This window comes from Panthera pardus, unplaced genomic scaffold (genome assembly GCF_024362965.1).
Source record: "Panthera pardus isolate Hobbes unplaced genomic scaffold, ASM2436296v1 HiC_scaffold_18, whole genome shotgun sequence".
In the NCBI taxonomy this organism is placed as follows: Eukaryota; Metazoa; Chordata; class Mammalia; order Carnivora; family Felidae; genus Panthera; species Panthera pardus.
In genome coordinates this window covers 5,706,674-5,717,230 of record NW_026526743.1, presented here as the reverse complement: position 1 = coordinate 5,717,230, position 10,557 = coordinate 5,706,674, and positions in this window count along the sequence as shown.

The following is a 10,557-nucleotide window of genomic DNA, read 5'->3' as shown; positions in this document are numbered from 1 at the left end:
CACAGGCACCCAGGGGAAGAAGGAAACCCAGTGGACATCTTGGGGTCCGCTGCAGAAACTTTTAGTCCGTGGCAAAACAAAGCAGATGACACAGGATCCCTAAGACCTGGTTTGCGGGGGTCAGCTCCCACACCCACCACTAACTAATTGTGTGACTTTGGGCAAGGTTTGCACTGTCTGGGTTTCATTGTCGCTACCTGCCAAATGAGAAGAATAATTACTCTATTTATCCCATTGGGTTACGTGGGCATTAAATGAAATCACTGTATTCAAAACCCTGAGAGCTGGCACAGAGTCAATACTCAGTGAGTTTTCACTAATTCCTTATTATCCTTATTGTCCTGGTCTTACAAAGCATAGGTTATAGTGCACGTTTCATTTGGAGCCTGGAGCAGGGCTGGGATTTGGTGGGATTTGATGTATCGGAACCATGTGTCACCTTTCCAGAAGGAAACACTAATTCACCCAGCCCCAATTTGATCCATGACCTGGCTGTGCTATTCTCTCGCGCACGTTCTGCAGTTTCTGGTCCTGATGGTGCCCTCGCTGCTGGAGAAAAGGAGGGTGGCCGTGTCTACGAGAGTCAGCGTGAGAGGGTTTTACAGGAGCTCAGCAATACTGTCTGTGGGTGTCACAGCTCTTTATGGAGCCGGCACTGTTACTCTATAGAAACGTCTCCCTGGGACAGACAAGCCAGTGGGTCTTGTTACAGTCTGGACTGAAAGACAAATGTTAGAAGGAAGACATAATTAGGTCGCAAAACGCAGAGCTGTGGCTGATAGTCAAACAGATTTGCAGGTAGATCTGACTAGTCCTAGACTGTAACCCAGATCTCTCACCTCTGTTCTTCAGGCCTAGATGCTTTCTTTACCAGGTGGGGCTACTTTGCTCCTTACTATGGGGAGCCTCTCAGGATATTCAGACAATACCATCATTATATATTGTCGTAAGACCTTTTTTTTTTAATTTTTTTTTTCAACATTTTTTTTTTTTTTTTTTTTTTTTTTGGGACAGAGAGAGACAGAGCATGAACGGGGGAGGGGCAGAGAGAGGGAGACACAGAATCGGAAACAGGCTCCAGGCTCCGAGCCATCAGCCCAGAGCCTGACGCGGGGCTCGAACTCACAGACCGCGAGATCGTGACCTGGCTGAAGTCGGACGCTTAACCGACTGCGCCACCCAGGCGCCCCAGGACCTTTTTATTAAGCATGAGATACATGTTCCCCGGTACACCATATTCACTTTAGAATGGAAAAAAGCAGAATCTTGGAGGTATTTGCTACTTACTATTTTTGAAAAAAAAAAAAAAAAAAAAAGTCTTGTGTGTTGGTAAACATGGTAGTAAATTCACCTCCAGGGTTATGTTGAGCCCTTAGTCTGTGTCCGTGTGTGTGTGTGTGTGTGTGTGTGTGTGTGTGTGTGTGTGTGTGTGTGTTTTAACTAGAATAAAAACCTGTGTCAAAAATTCACAGTCCTAAATCTTGCCTCCTCCGGGGCCGTGCATAACTTTGCCGCCGCCAGGAATGATTGACGGCCACTTGGGGGAGTGGTTGAGAAAGTTGCCAATGAAACTCAAGCAATTGCCTTCATTTCGAAACTATTTGCTGACGTGTCCTGTGGGCCAGGTAGCCTGCCGAGTGCTGGGGAGGCAGCATTACTCAGAGTAATGCTGGCCTATGGACTGTGGAGGATGTTGCAGGCAAAGAGAACATTCTCTGTCTTGAAAATAGGAACGGGTTTAAAAACACAAGTCCTGAGAAGGACAGCTGCATCCCGGGGGGCGTACTGGCTGTGCACAGGGGCAGGAAGATGAAGCCGGGAAGGTAGGACTTGGGGAAGGATTTTGTCTTTTAATCCTAAGCACTATGGGATGTCAGCGAAAGCTTATCCGGGGAGTGACGTGATACAATCCAGGTTCCAAAAGTATTAGCCTGCTCTGGAGAATGCGTTGGTGGGAAGCAAGGGCCGGGTCGGGTATAAATGGGACAAAGGATTCAACGCCATCGCAATTACTGATAATGTAGCAACACTGCTGGACAATCCAAGAGAATTAATGGAAAAAATATGAACAGTAATATGATTGTTCAGTTAGAGAAATAAGAGATGATGATCATTAGCTTTCTTATACAAAAGCAAGAAAATAGGAAATAAGAAATAGGAATAGAAATTAATAGAAAATAGGAAATAAGAAATTAATGTGGCAAAAAGTAGCAGTAAATGGAATAAGTTTGAAAGAAGTGTGCAGAAAAAAAAAAAACGTGAGCTGAAAATAAGCAGAGCAGTAAAGAGAAAAAATTAGGAAATGTATCTCACAATATTATAAGGATATTAGTTCTTCTCCTTTTTCTCTATGAATTTAGAGAAATTCCAGCCAAAACTTAAACTATTCTAATAATTCACTTAAAGGAGAAAATGTGGGAAAATGACAAATAATTTGAAAAGAAAACAATACTGACAAGAGACGTGCCAGATACACTTAATCTGAAGCCAAATTTATAAATTTAACGTTTATTTATTTTTGAGACAGAGAGAGACAGAGCATGAACGGGGAGGGGCAGAGAGAGAGAGGGAGACACAGAACAGGAAGCAGGCTCCAGGCTCTGAGCCATCAGCCCAGAGCCCGACGCGGGGCTCGAACTCACGGACCGTGAGATCTCGACCTGAGCTGAAGTCGGATGCTTAACCGACTGAGCCACCCAGGCGCCCCCAAATTTATAAATTTTAAAGTTCCATTTTTAGTTCTTTCTTCTTTTTGGCGGGTGAGGGGATATTTATTTTACTAATTTTATAAATGTTTGGCATTTTATGTTCAGGTTTTTTTTTTTTTTATGAAGTAGAATTGACATACAGTATTATGTTAGTTTTAGGTGCACATGGTGATTCAACATTTATATACATTATGAAACAGTCTCCATGCTAAGTCTAGTTACCATGTGTCACCATACAGAGTCACTAAAATACGATTCATTATTTTATCTATGCTGTACTTTACATCCCCATGACTTTTTTATTTTTATTTCTTTAATGTTTATTTATTTATTTTTGAGAGAGAGAGCAGGAGAGGGACAGAGAGGGAGAGAGAATCCCAAGCAGGCTCCACACCATTAGGGCAGGGCCTGACTCAGGACTTGAACCCACAAACCATGAGATCATTACCTGAGCCAAAATCAAGACTTGGACACTCAACTGACTGAGCCACCCAGGAGCCCCATTATTTTATGTTATGTTATGTTATGTTATGTTATGTTATGTTATGTTATGTTATGTTATGTTATGTTATTTTACTTTATTATTTATTTTTATCATTTTATTTTATTATTTTAATCTAAAAAGTATTTTTAATGTTTATATTTGAGAGAGAGAGAGGGAGAGAGCACAAGAGGGGGAGTGGCAGAGAGAGAGGGAGACACAGAATCTGAGGCAGGCTCCAGGCTCTGAGCTGTCAGCACAGAGCCCGACGCGGGGCTTGAACCCATGATTTGCATGACCTGAGCCGAAGTCAGATGCTTAACTGACTGAGCCCCTTGGGCGCTATTTTATTTTTAAAGATTTTATTGTTAAGTAACCCCGGCACCCAACAGGAGGCTTGAACTCACAACCCCAAGATCAAGAGTCGCCCTTTCCACTGACTGAAGCCAGCCAGGTGCTGCCCACCACCCCCCCCCCCCCCCCGCCCCCGGCACCTTGACTTATCTTATAACTAGAACTTTATACCTCTTAATTTTCTTTCTCTATCTTCTTTCTTTCTCTAATTTCTTTCTCTTTCAACATTTAGGATATACATTTACCTCTGAGAATAGCTCTAACAAACTCCAAGGCTTAGAAGTATAGTGTTTTCAATATCATTCAACTTTAACCATTTTTGAAAACCCTTTTATATGGGAATAGTTTAGAAGTCACAGAAAGTCCCTCCGCCTTCTGGGATCTCTCCTGCACCCGTTAGGTTTTGGTGTGAGTCGGCGGTTTTAGAAGTATCCATATTTAGATGTGGGTGTTTGTTTCGTCTTCAGTTCTCCCACTTCTGGGATTTCCTTAAATTTCCAGCTTTTTTTTTTTTTTCTTTATCCCTGAATTCTGTTCCCTGGCACCTTGAGATGTTAAGCCCTGCTGTTGTAACTGTGATCAAGGGACTAAATGAAGAGAAATTCCCTTTACTACCCTGATCACAGTTATAAAATCTGTTTTAAAATCATTGTCTGCCAATTCCAACATCTGGGTCATCTCGGGTTTAGTCTCTATTGGTTACTTTATTTATTTTTCTTCCTTGAGCATGGGCTACATTTTCATGTTCCTTTGTATGTTTAGAAATTGTGGGTTGTTTACTGATACACTGTAGAGAGTGGATTTTGTTACATTTCCCCAAAGAATATAGATTATTTTCTTTCAGCCAACATTTAATTTGGCTAAGTTTAAATACCATATTTTGAAATCTCAGTTTGGATAGTTTAGGCTTAGATGGACCACTTGCCATCTCGTCCACGTGTGCATAGTCAGGGGTCAGCCAGAGCCTTGGATAGAGGTTACCTCCAAATCTATAGTTCCACCTTTGTGGCTTTCTTTTTTCACAGACTTCCTTCTCCTTTGCAGCTTCTGTGATCATCCTGAACTTTGTTTTTTGGTTCTTTAGACCAACAGGACTACGGAGATCTGTTTGGCTTCAGGCATTTTGCATGTTGCCAGCTACAGCCTGAACCTCAGAAACAGTGTCATTAAAAAAAATGGAAAACCTGGGGCGCCTGGGTGGTTCAGTCAGCTGAGCGTCTCACTTCAATTCAGGTCATGATCTTACAGCTTGTGAGTTCGAGCTCCGCATCAGGCTGTCTACTGTCAGCACAGAGCCTTCTTTGGATCCTTCTCCCCTGCCTTCTGCCCCTCCCTCCTTTGTGCCCGCAAGCTCTCTCTCTCTCAAAAATAAATAGACATTTAAAAAAAAAAAAAAAAAGGAAAACCCATAATTCTTCCAAGTGTCAACCCCTGCCAGGATCTGCTTGTTGTTGTTCCCTCTTTAGTGAACTAACTCTTTAGTTAGTCATTAAAAAAAAATATTTTGTCTGGAGTCTCTGGCGATTGTTTGCAAAGAAGCTGGTTCAGTGAGAGTTGCTCAGCTATTACCAGAAGCAGAAACTGCTCTTTCTTTTCTAGTTGACTGTTAGTGTTTTGGCCAGGAAGACCTCTTTCTTTTAATCTTTGGTGTAGTTGACTTCATTGATATTTTATTACCTTCTGATTTTGAGTCCATTAGAAAGTATTTCCCAGATTTTACATCTTCTAATATTTATATGGAGTGTTTCATTTTAACAGACTTATTTATCTTAGTTATCTTTCTGCTCTCATCTGCTCCACTGTTCTGTTTGTCTGTGTGCAAGTATGACACTCTTAATTACAGAGACTTTGAAGTATGTTTTAATTTCTGATAGAACTACTCTCTAGCTCATAGCAATTTTATACTTTTCCTACCTAACCTAGCATGTTATTCTTCATTTAATCTTTAGAATCCACTCACTGGGAGTGGAGGTTATGTCCTGAGCACGTATACTCAAGGATTTGGGAATAGACTAAATAACGAACCATCTTGAATGGCTATATGAACATAAGCAGAAACATGCCAGGATGGCTACTCTGAGGGGCAGTTTTGAGCTCACTGGTGTGGAGTGCCCTTCCCAGAAACGTTATTTCCATCCTCAGAAAGGGTAGTTGTCAAGGACCCAAGAGTCCCTTTCAGAGCTGGAAATATTGGAACAAATCTGTGACCGATGCTGTCACACTGAGTTCTAACTTTGTGACCTTCAGGCTCTTTGCTGAACCGCTTCTTCCCATGATCCCAAGAGAATGATGTTTGGCGACTTGATCCTGATGCTACTTTTCTTTGTCCAGACTGGGATTGGGGTCCTGGGGAATACCTTTCTTCTCTCATCCTATGCTTCCACGTCATGTACTGACCATGCCCTGAGGCCCATACACTTGATTCTCACCAACATGGCTGTGGCCAACTTCTTGGTTCTTGTCTCCAAGGGGATTCCCCAGATGATACTCACCTGGGGAGTAACACGTGTGCTGGGCACCATCGGGTGTAAATTTGTCTATTATATCCATAGAATGGCCCGAGGCCTTTCTCTCTGCACCACTTCCCTCCTGAGCAGTTTTCAGGCAGTCACCATCAGCCCCAGAGCCGGCAGGTGGATGGGCCTCAAAGAAAGAGCTTGGAAAAACATCAGGTCTTCTTGCTTTTTATGTTGGATCTCCAACCTGCTGGTAAACATCTTTATTCCCATAAATTTAGAATCTATTCAGCCTGTTCACAATTCTACCAACATACAGGATTATGGACTGTGCTCTTCTAAAACTCCTGAAACACCTGGTGCTACAAAATACACAATTCTAATGACTTTCCCAGATGTTATCTTCATGGGAGCCGTGATTGGGGCCAGTGTTTACATGGTACTTTTCCTTCATAGACACCACCGGAGAGTGAGGCACATTCACACCCTCAAAAACGCCCATAGATTCTCTCCAGAGGGGAGAGCCACTCAAACCATCTTGCTTCTAGTAAGCACCTTCACATTTTTTTACTTCACCAATTCTGTCCTTACATTTTACAGTGTTTTGTTCAAGTCTCACCTCTGGATGCAGCAAACCACCACCTTTTTGGCGGCATCTTATCCCACCCTCAGCCCCCTGATACTGTTGCATCGAGATCCCCAAGCACTAAGATTCTGCTCTTAAATGGTGCGGAAAAAATCCCAAGTTACTAACGATGCATTCACAACACTTTCTCTTTTCTTCAAAGAATCTGGTTATTCACTGACTCAAGCAAAGATATAGGGCTGTCTAGAACGTGACAGACACGTACCCAAGATACTGATGATAAAAAGATTTACATGACGTCCTAGTCAAGTAGAGGCTTTCAGCTTCGCTTAGAAGGCAATCAAATAAATACAATAATGCATAAATGTCTATATTGTCTCAGCACTTTGTGTTTTTTTTTTTCTTTGAAATAATTGATGGAAGCATGGCCAAACTGTCACCTGCCTCAGCATTGAAGTGATGCCTCAACACACAAATTATTCTTGGCAAAAGGGGAAGACTTCCAAGGCAGCTAAGGAAATCCCTGACTAATCTGATAGCCAAGCAAGGATTTCAGTGACCACATTCTACAGTGAAAACAGACTTTACTGAATTAGTCCAGGAATGTCACCAAACACACAAATTGCAACAACAGTAACCGCAACAAACCATGAGGCAAGGGGGGCAACTTTATATTATCTAAAATGTCTAGTTTCAATAAAAATTTGTGATACACAAAGAATCAGAAAAGTGTGGCCCATACACAAGGAAAAAAGGAGTCCATAGGAACTGTCCCCGAGAGGTCTTCTGTGTCAGACTTAATACACAATGACACTATCAGCTGTTAGAAGTGTGTTCAAGGAGCAGAAAACTAAAGAACTAAAGGGAAGTATGATAATGGTTCTTCACCAAATGGCATATATCAACAAAGAGATAAAAACGATAAATTTACTAGAGGGGCTCAGAGCAAATTTGATCTGGCACAAGACAGAACAAGCCAACACGAAGAAAGATCAATAAACATTATCCACTGTGAGAAAAAGGAAAAAGTGAGGTAGAAAAAAAAGAAAAAGAAAAAGTGATCCGAGCCTCAGGGATCTATAGCACACCCTCAAGCATACCACCATATGCATAATGGAATCCCTAGAAGGGGGAGAGAATACATGGCAGAAGGTATATTGGAACAAAGAATGACAAAAGCTTCCAAATTTGATGAAAACACTCTATACATCCAAGAAGCTCACATACTCCCAAGTAGCGTCAATTCATGACCTTCCCCGCAGGCTTTCAGTCCAGGAAGCCAGACAGAAACCCCGCTTCTCCCTGGGGATGAGTATAGAATGGGTTCTTCCAGATGAGTGCTGATTTCTACCAGTAATCTAAGTTTGGACAGAACCTCTACTTTCTTCTCCCACTTCCTCCCAACTGCAAACACACACACTAAGGAGAATCAGTTACATATCCAAAAACAGTCACTAGTAGTTTCCCAAGCCTTTTATCATAAAAATCTTCATGTACATACAAAAACTCAAAGAATAGTACAGTGGACACCATTATGTAGATCACATAAGTTCAGTAAATGTTACATTTTGCTGTATTTGCTTTATCTGTGTATCTTCTACTTATTCATCCATCTCTACTATCCAATTTACTGCTTTTTTAAAGTAAACATTTTTTAAGTTCATTTATTTTTGAGAGAGGAAGAGAGAAAAAACATGAGTGGGGGAGGGGCAGAGAGAGAGAGGGAGGGACAGAGGATCTGATGCATGCTCTGCACTGACAGTAGAGAGCCCGATGTGGGGCTTGAACACGTGAACTACGAAATCATGACCTGAGCCAAAGTCGGATGCTTAACCAACTGAGCCACCCAGGCACCCCCCCAATCTACTTTTGATTGAACTAATTGAAAGTAAGATTGCAGACATATGATCCTTCGCTGCCAAATACCTCAATTAGAATCTTCTTTATTTATTTTTGAGAGAGAGAGAGAGAGGGAGAGAGAACACGAGTGGGGGAGGGGCAGAGAGAGAGGGAGAAAGAGGATCTGAAGCGAAGTGGGCTCTGTGCTGACAGCAGCGAACCAGATGTGGGGCTCGAACTCATGAACGTCAGATGTTCAACCAACTGAGCCATCCAGGAGCCTTCAACTTGAATCTTCTAATAATAAAAGATACTCTCCTACAAACCACAGTGTCTTTCTGATGCTAATCCTTTGATAGTGTGGTATTTGCAAAAAAATAAGGCCCAGATACTGAAAAGAGAAACCTCACTTCAATGAAAGTGTCAGACAAGAAAGCCACAGTGAAGGTTCCTGGGGCCAGGAAGCCCCCAAAGCCAAAGATACAATATAAAGCAGCAACAGAGCCTTCATGAAATTTAAAAATACTATGACTGTGTTCAGAATCAGGCCCTACTGTATTAGCTTCCACATGGTTACTAGGTCTTGGGACTGAACAACCATAGTCCTTTAAGTTGGGCAAATTGAAGACCAGAGTCCTTTAATGCCTCTGTGAGAAGAAGGAAACAATTGAGCTCAACACTCAAGATCTAGCAGGTAAATGAAAAGGAGGGGAAAATGGGAGCTCTTAGGATAGTGCTTTTTTCACATGAGCTTTTGGCTCCTAGACCAGATACTCGGGCCTAGCTAAACACAGTCCTCTCTGTCTGTATTTTTTATATTTTTTAAAGATTTATTTATTTTTGAGAGAGAAAGAACAAGCAGGGGAGGGATAGAGAGAGGGAGGACAGAGGATCTGAAGTGGGCTCTGTGCTGATGTGGGGCTCAAACTCACCAACAGTGAGATCATGACCTGAGCTGAAGTTGGACTCTCAACCATCGAGCCACCCAAATGTCCCCCCCCTCCTTTTTTTTAAGATTTTTTTTTTTTTTTTTTTTGAGAGAGTGAGCGAGAACAGGGAAGGGGCAGAGAGACAGGGAGAGAATCCCAAGCAGGCTCCATACTGTCAGTGTGGAGCCTCACATGGGGCTTGAACTTGCAAACTTCAGGATCATGACCTGAGCCAAAACCAAGAGTCAGACGCTCAACTGACTGAGCCACCCAGGTGCCCCTTAAAGATTTTATTTTTAAGTAATGTCTACACCCAATGTGGGATTCAAACTCACAACCCCAAGATCAAGAGTCACATGCTCCACCAACTGAGCAAGCCAGGCACCCCAAACACAATCGTCTCTTTTGGGATGTTTAAGCTATTTGGTTCTGTGAAGTATTCATAAAAGTGAAGGCAGTTGTTGCCTGTAACTAAAAATCTATTAATTCTACCTAGTTGCCAGCTGTGTAAAGTGGAGTATGTACAATTATTAAAACATTTGTATTCTAGAATATACCATACAGAAAAGTATATTAAATACAATCACACACATATGTGTTAGTTTAACATAAAATGGCAACACCCATGTGTTAATAATTATGTGCTACCACTCAGATCAAGCCATAGAACATTCCAGAAGCCCTATTTATCCCTTTCCAGTAAACACCCTTACATCATTTTTAAATTTTTAATATTTATTTTTGAGAGAGAGAGAGAGAGAGAGAGAGAGAAAAAGACAGAGTGCAAGTCGGGGAGGGGCAGACAGACAGGGAGACACGGAATCGGAAGCAGGCTCCAGGCTCTGAGCTGTCAGCACAGAGCCCAACATGGGGCTCGAACTCTCGAACCTGGAGATCATGATCTGAGCCAAAGTCAGATGCTTAACTGACTGAGCCACCCAGGCGTTCCTCCTTCTTATCATTTTCAATGGTCCCGATCCTTCACAGAGATAGCCCTGGAATGCTATTCTAGATTTTTTCCACAAACACTTCTGTGTGTGTGGAAGTTCACAAGGTGAGTTAAAATTTTATTTGAAAATATGGGGGTGTCTGGATGACTCAGTTGGTTAAGTGTCTGACTCGATTTTGGCTCAGGTCATGATCTCATGGTTCCTGGGTTGGAGCTGTGCTTCAGGCTCTGTGCTGAAGGCGGGAGCCTGTTTGG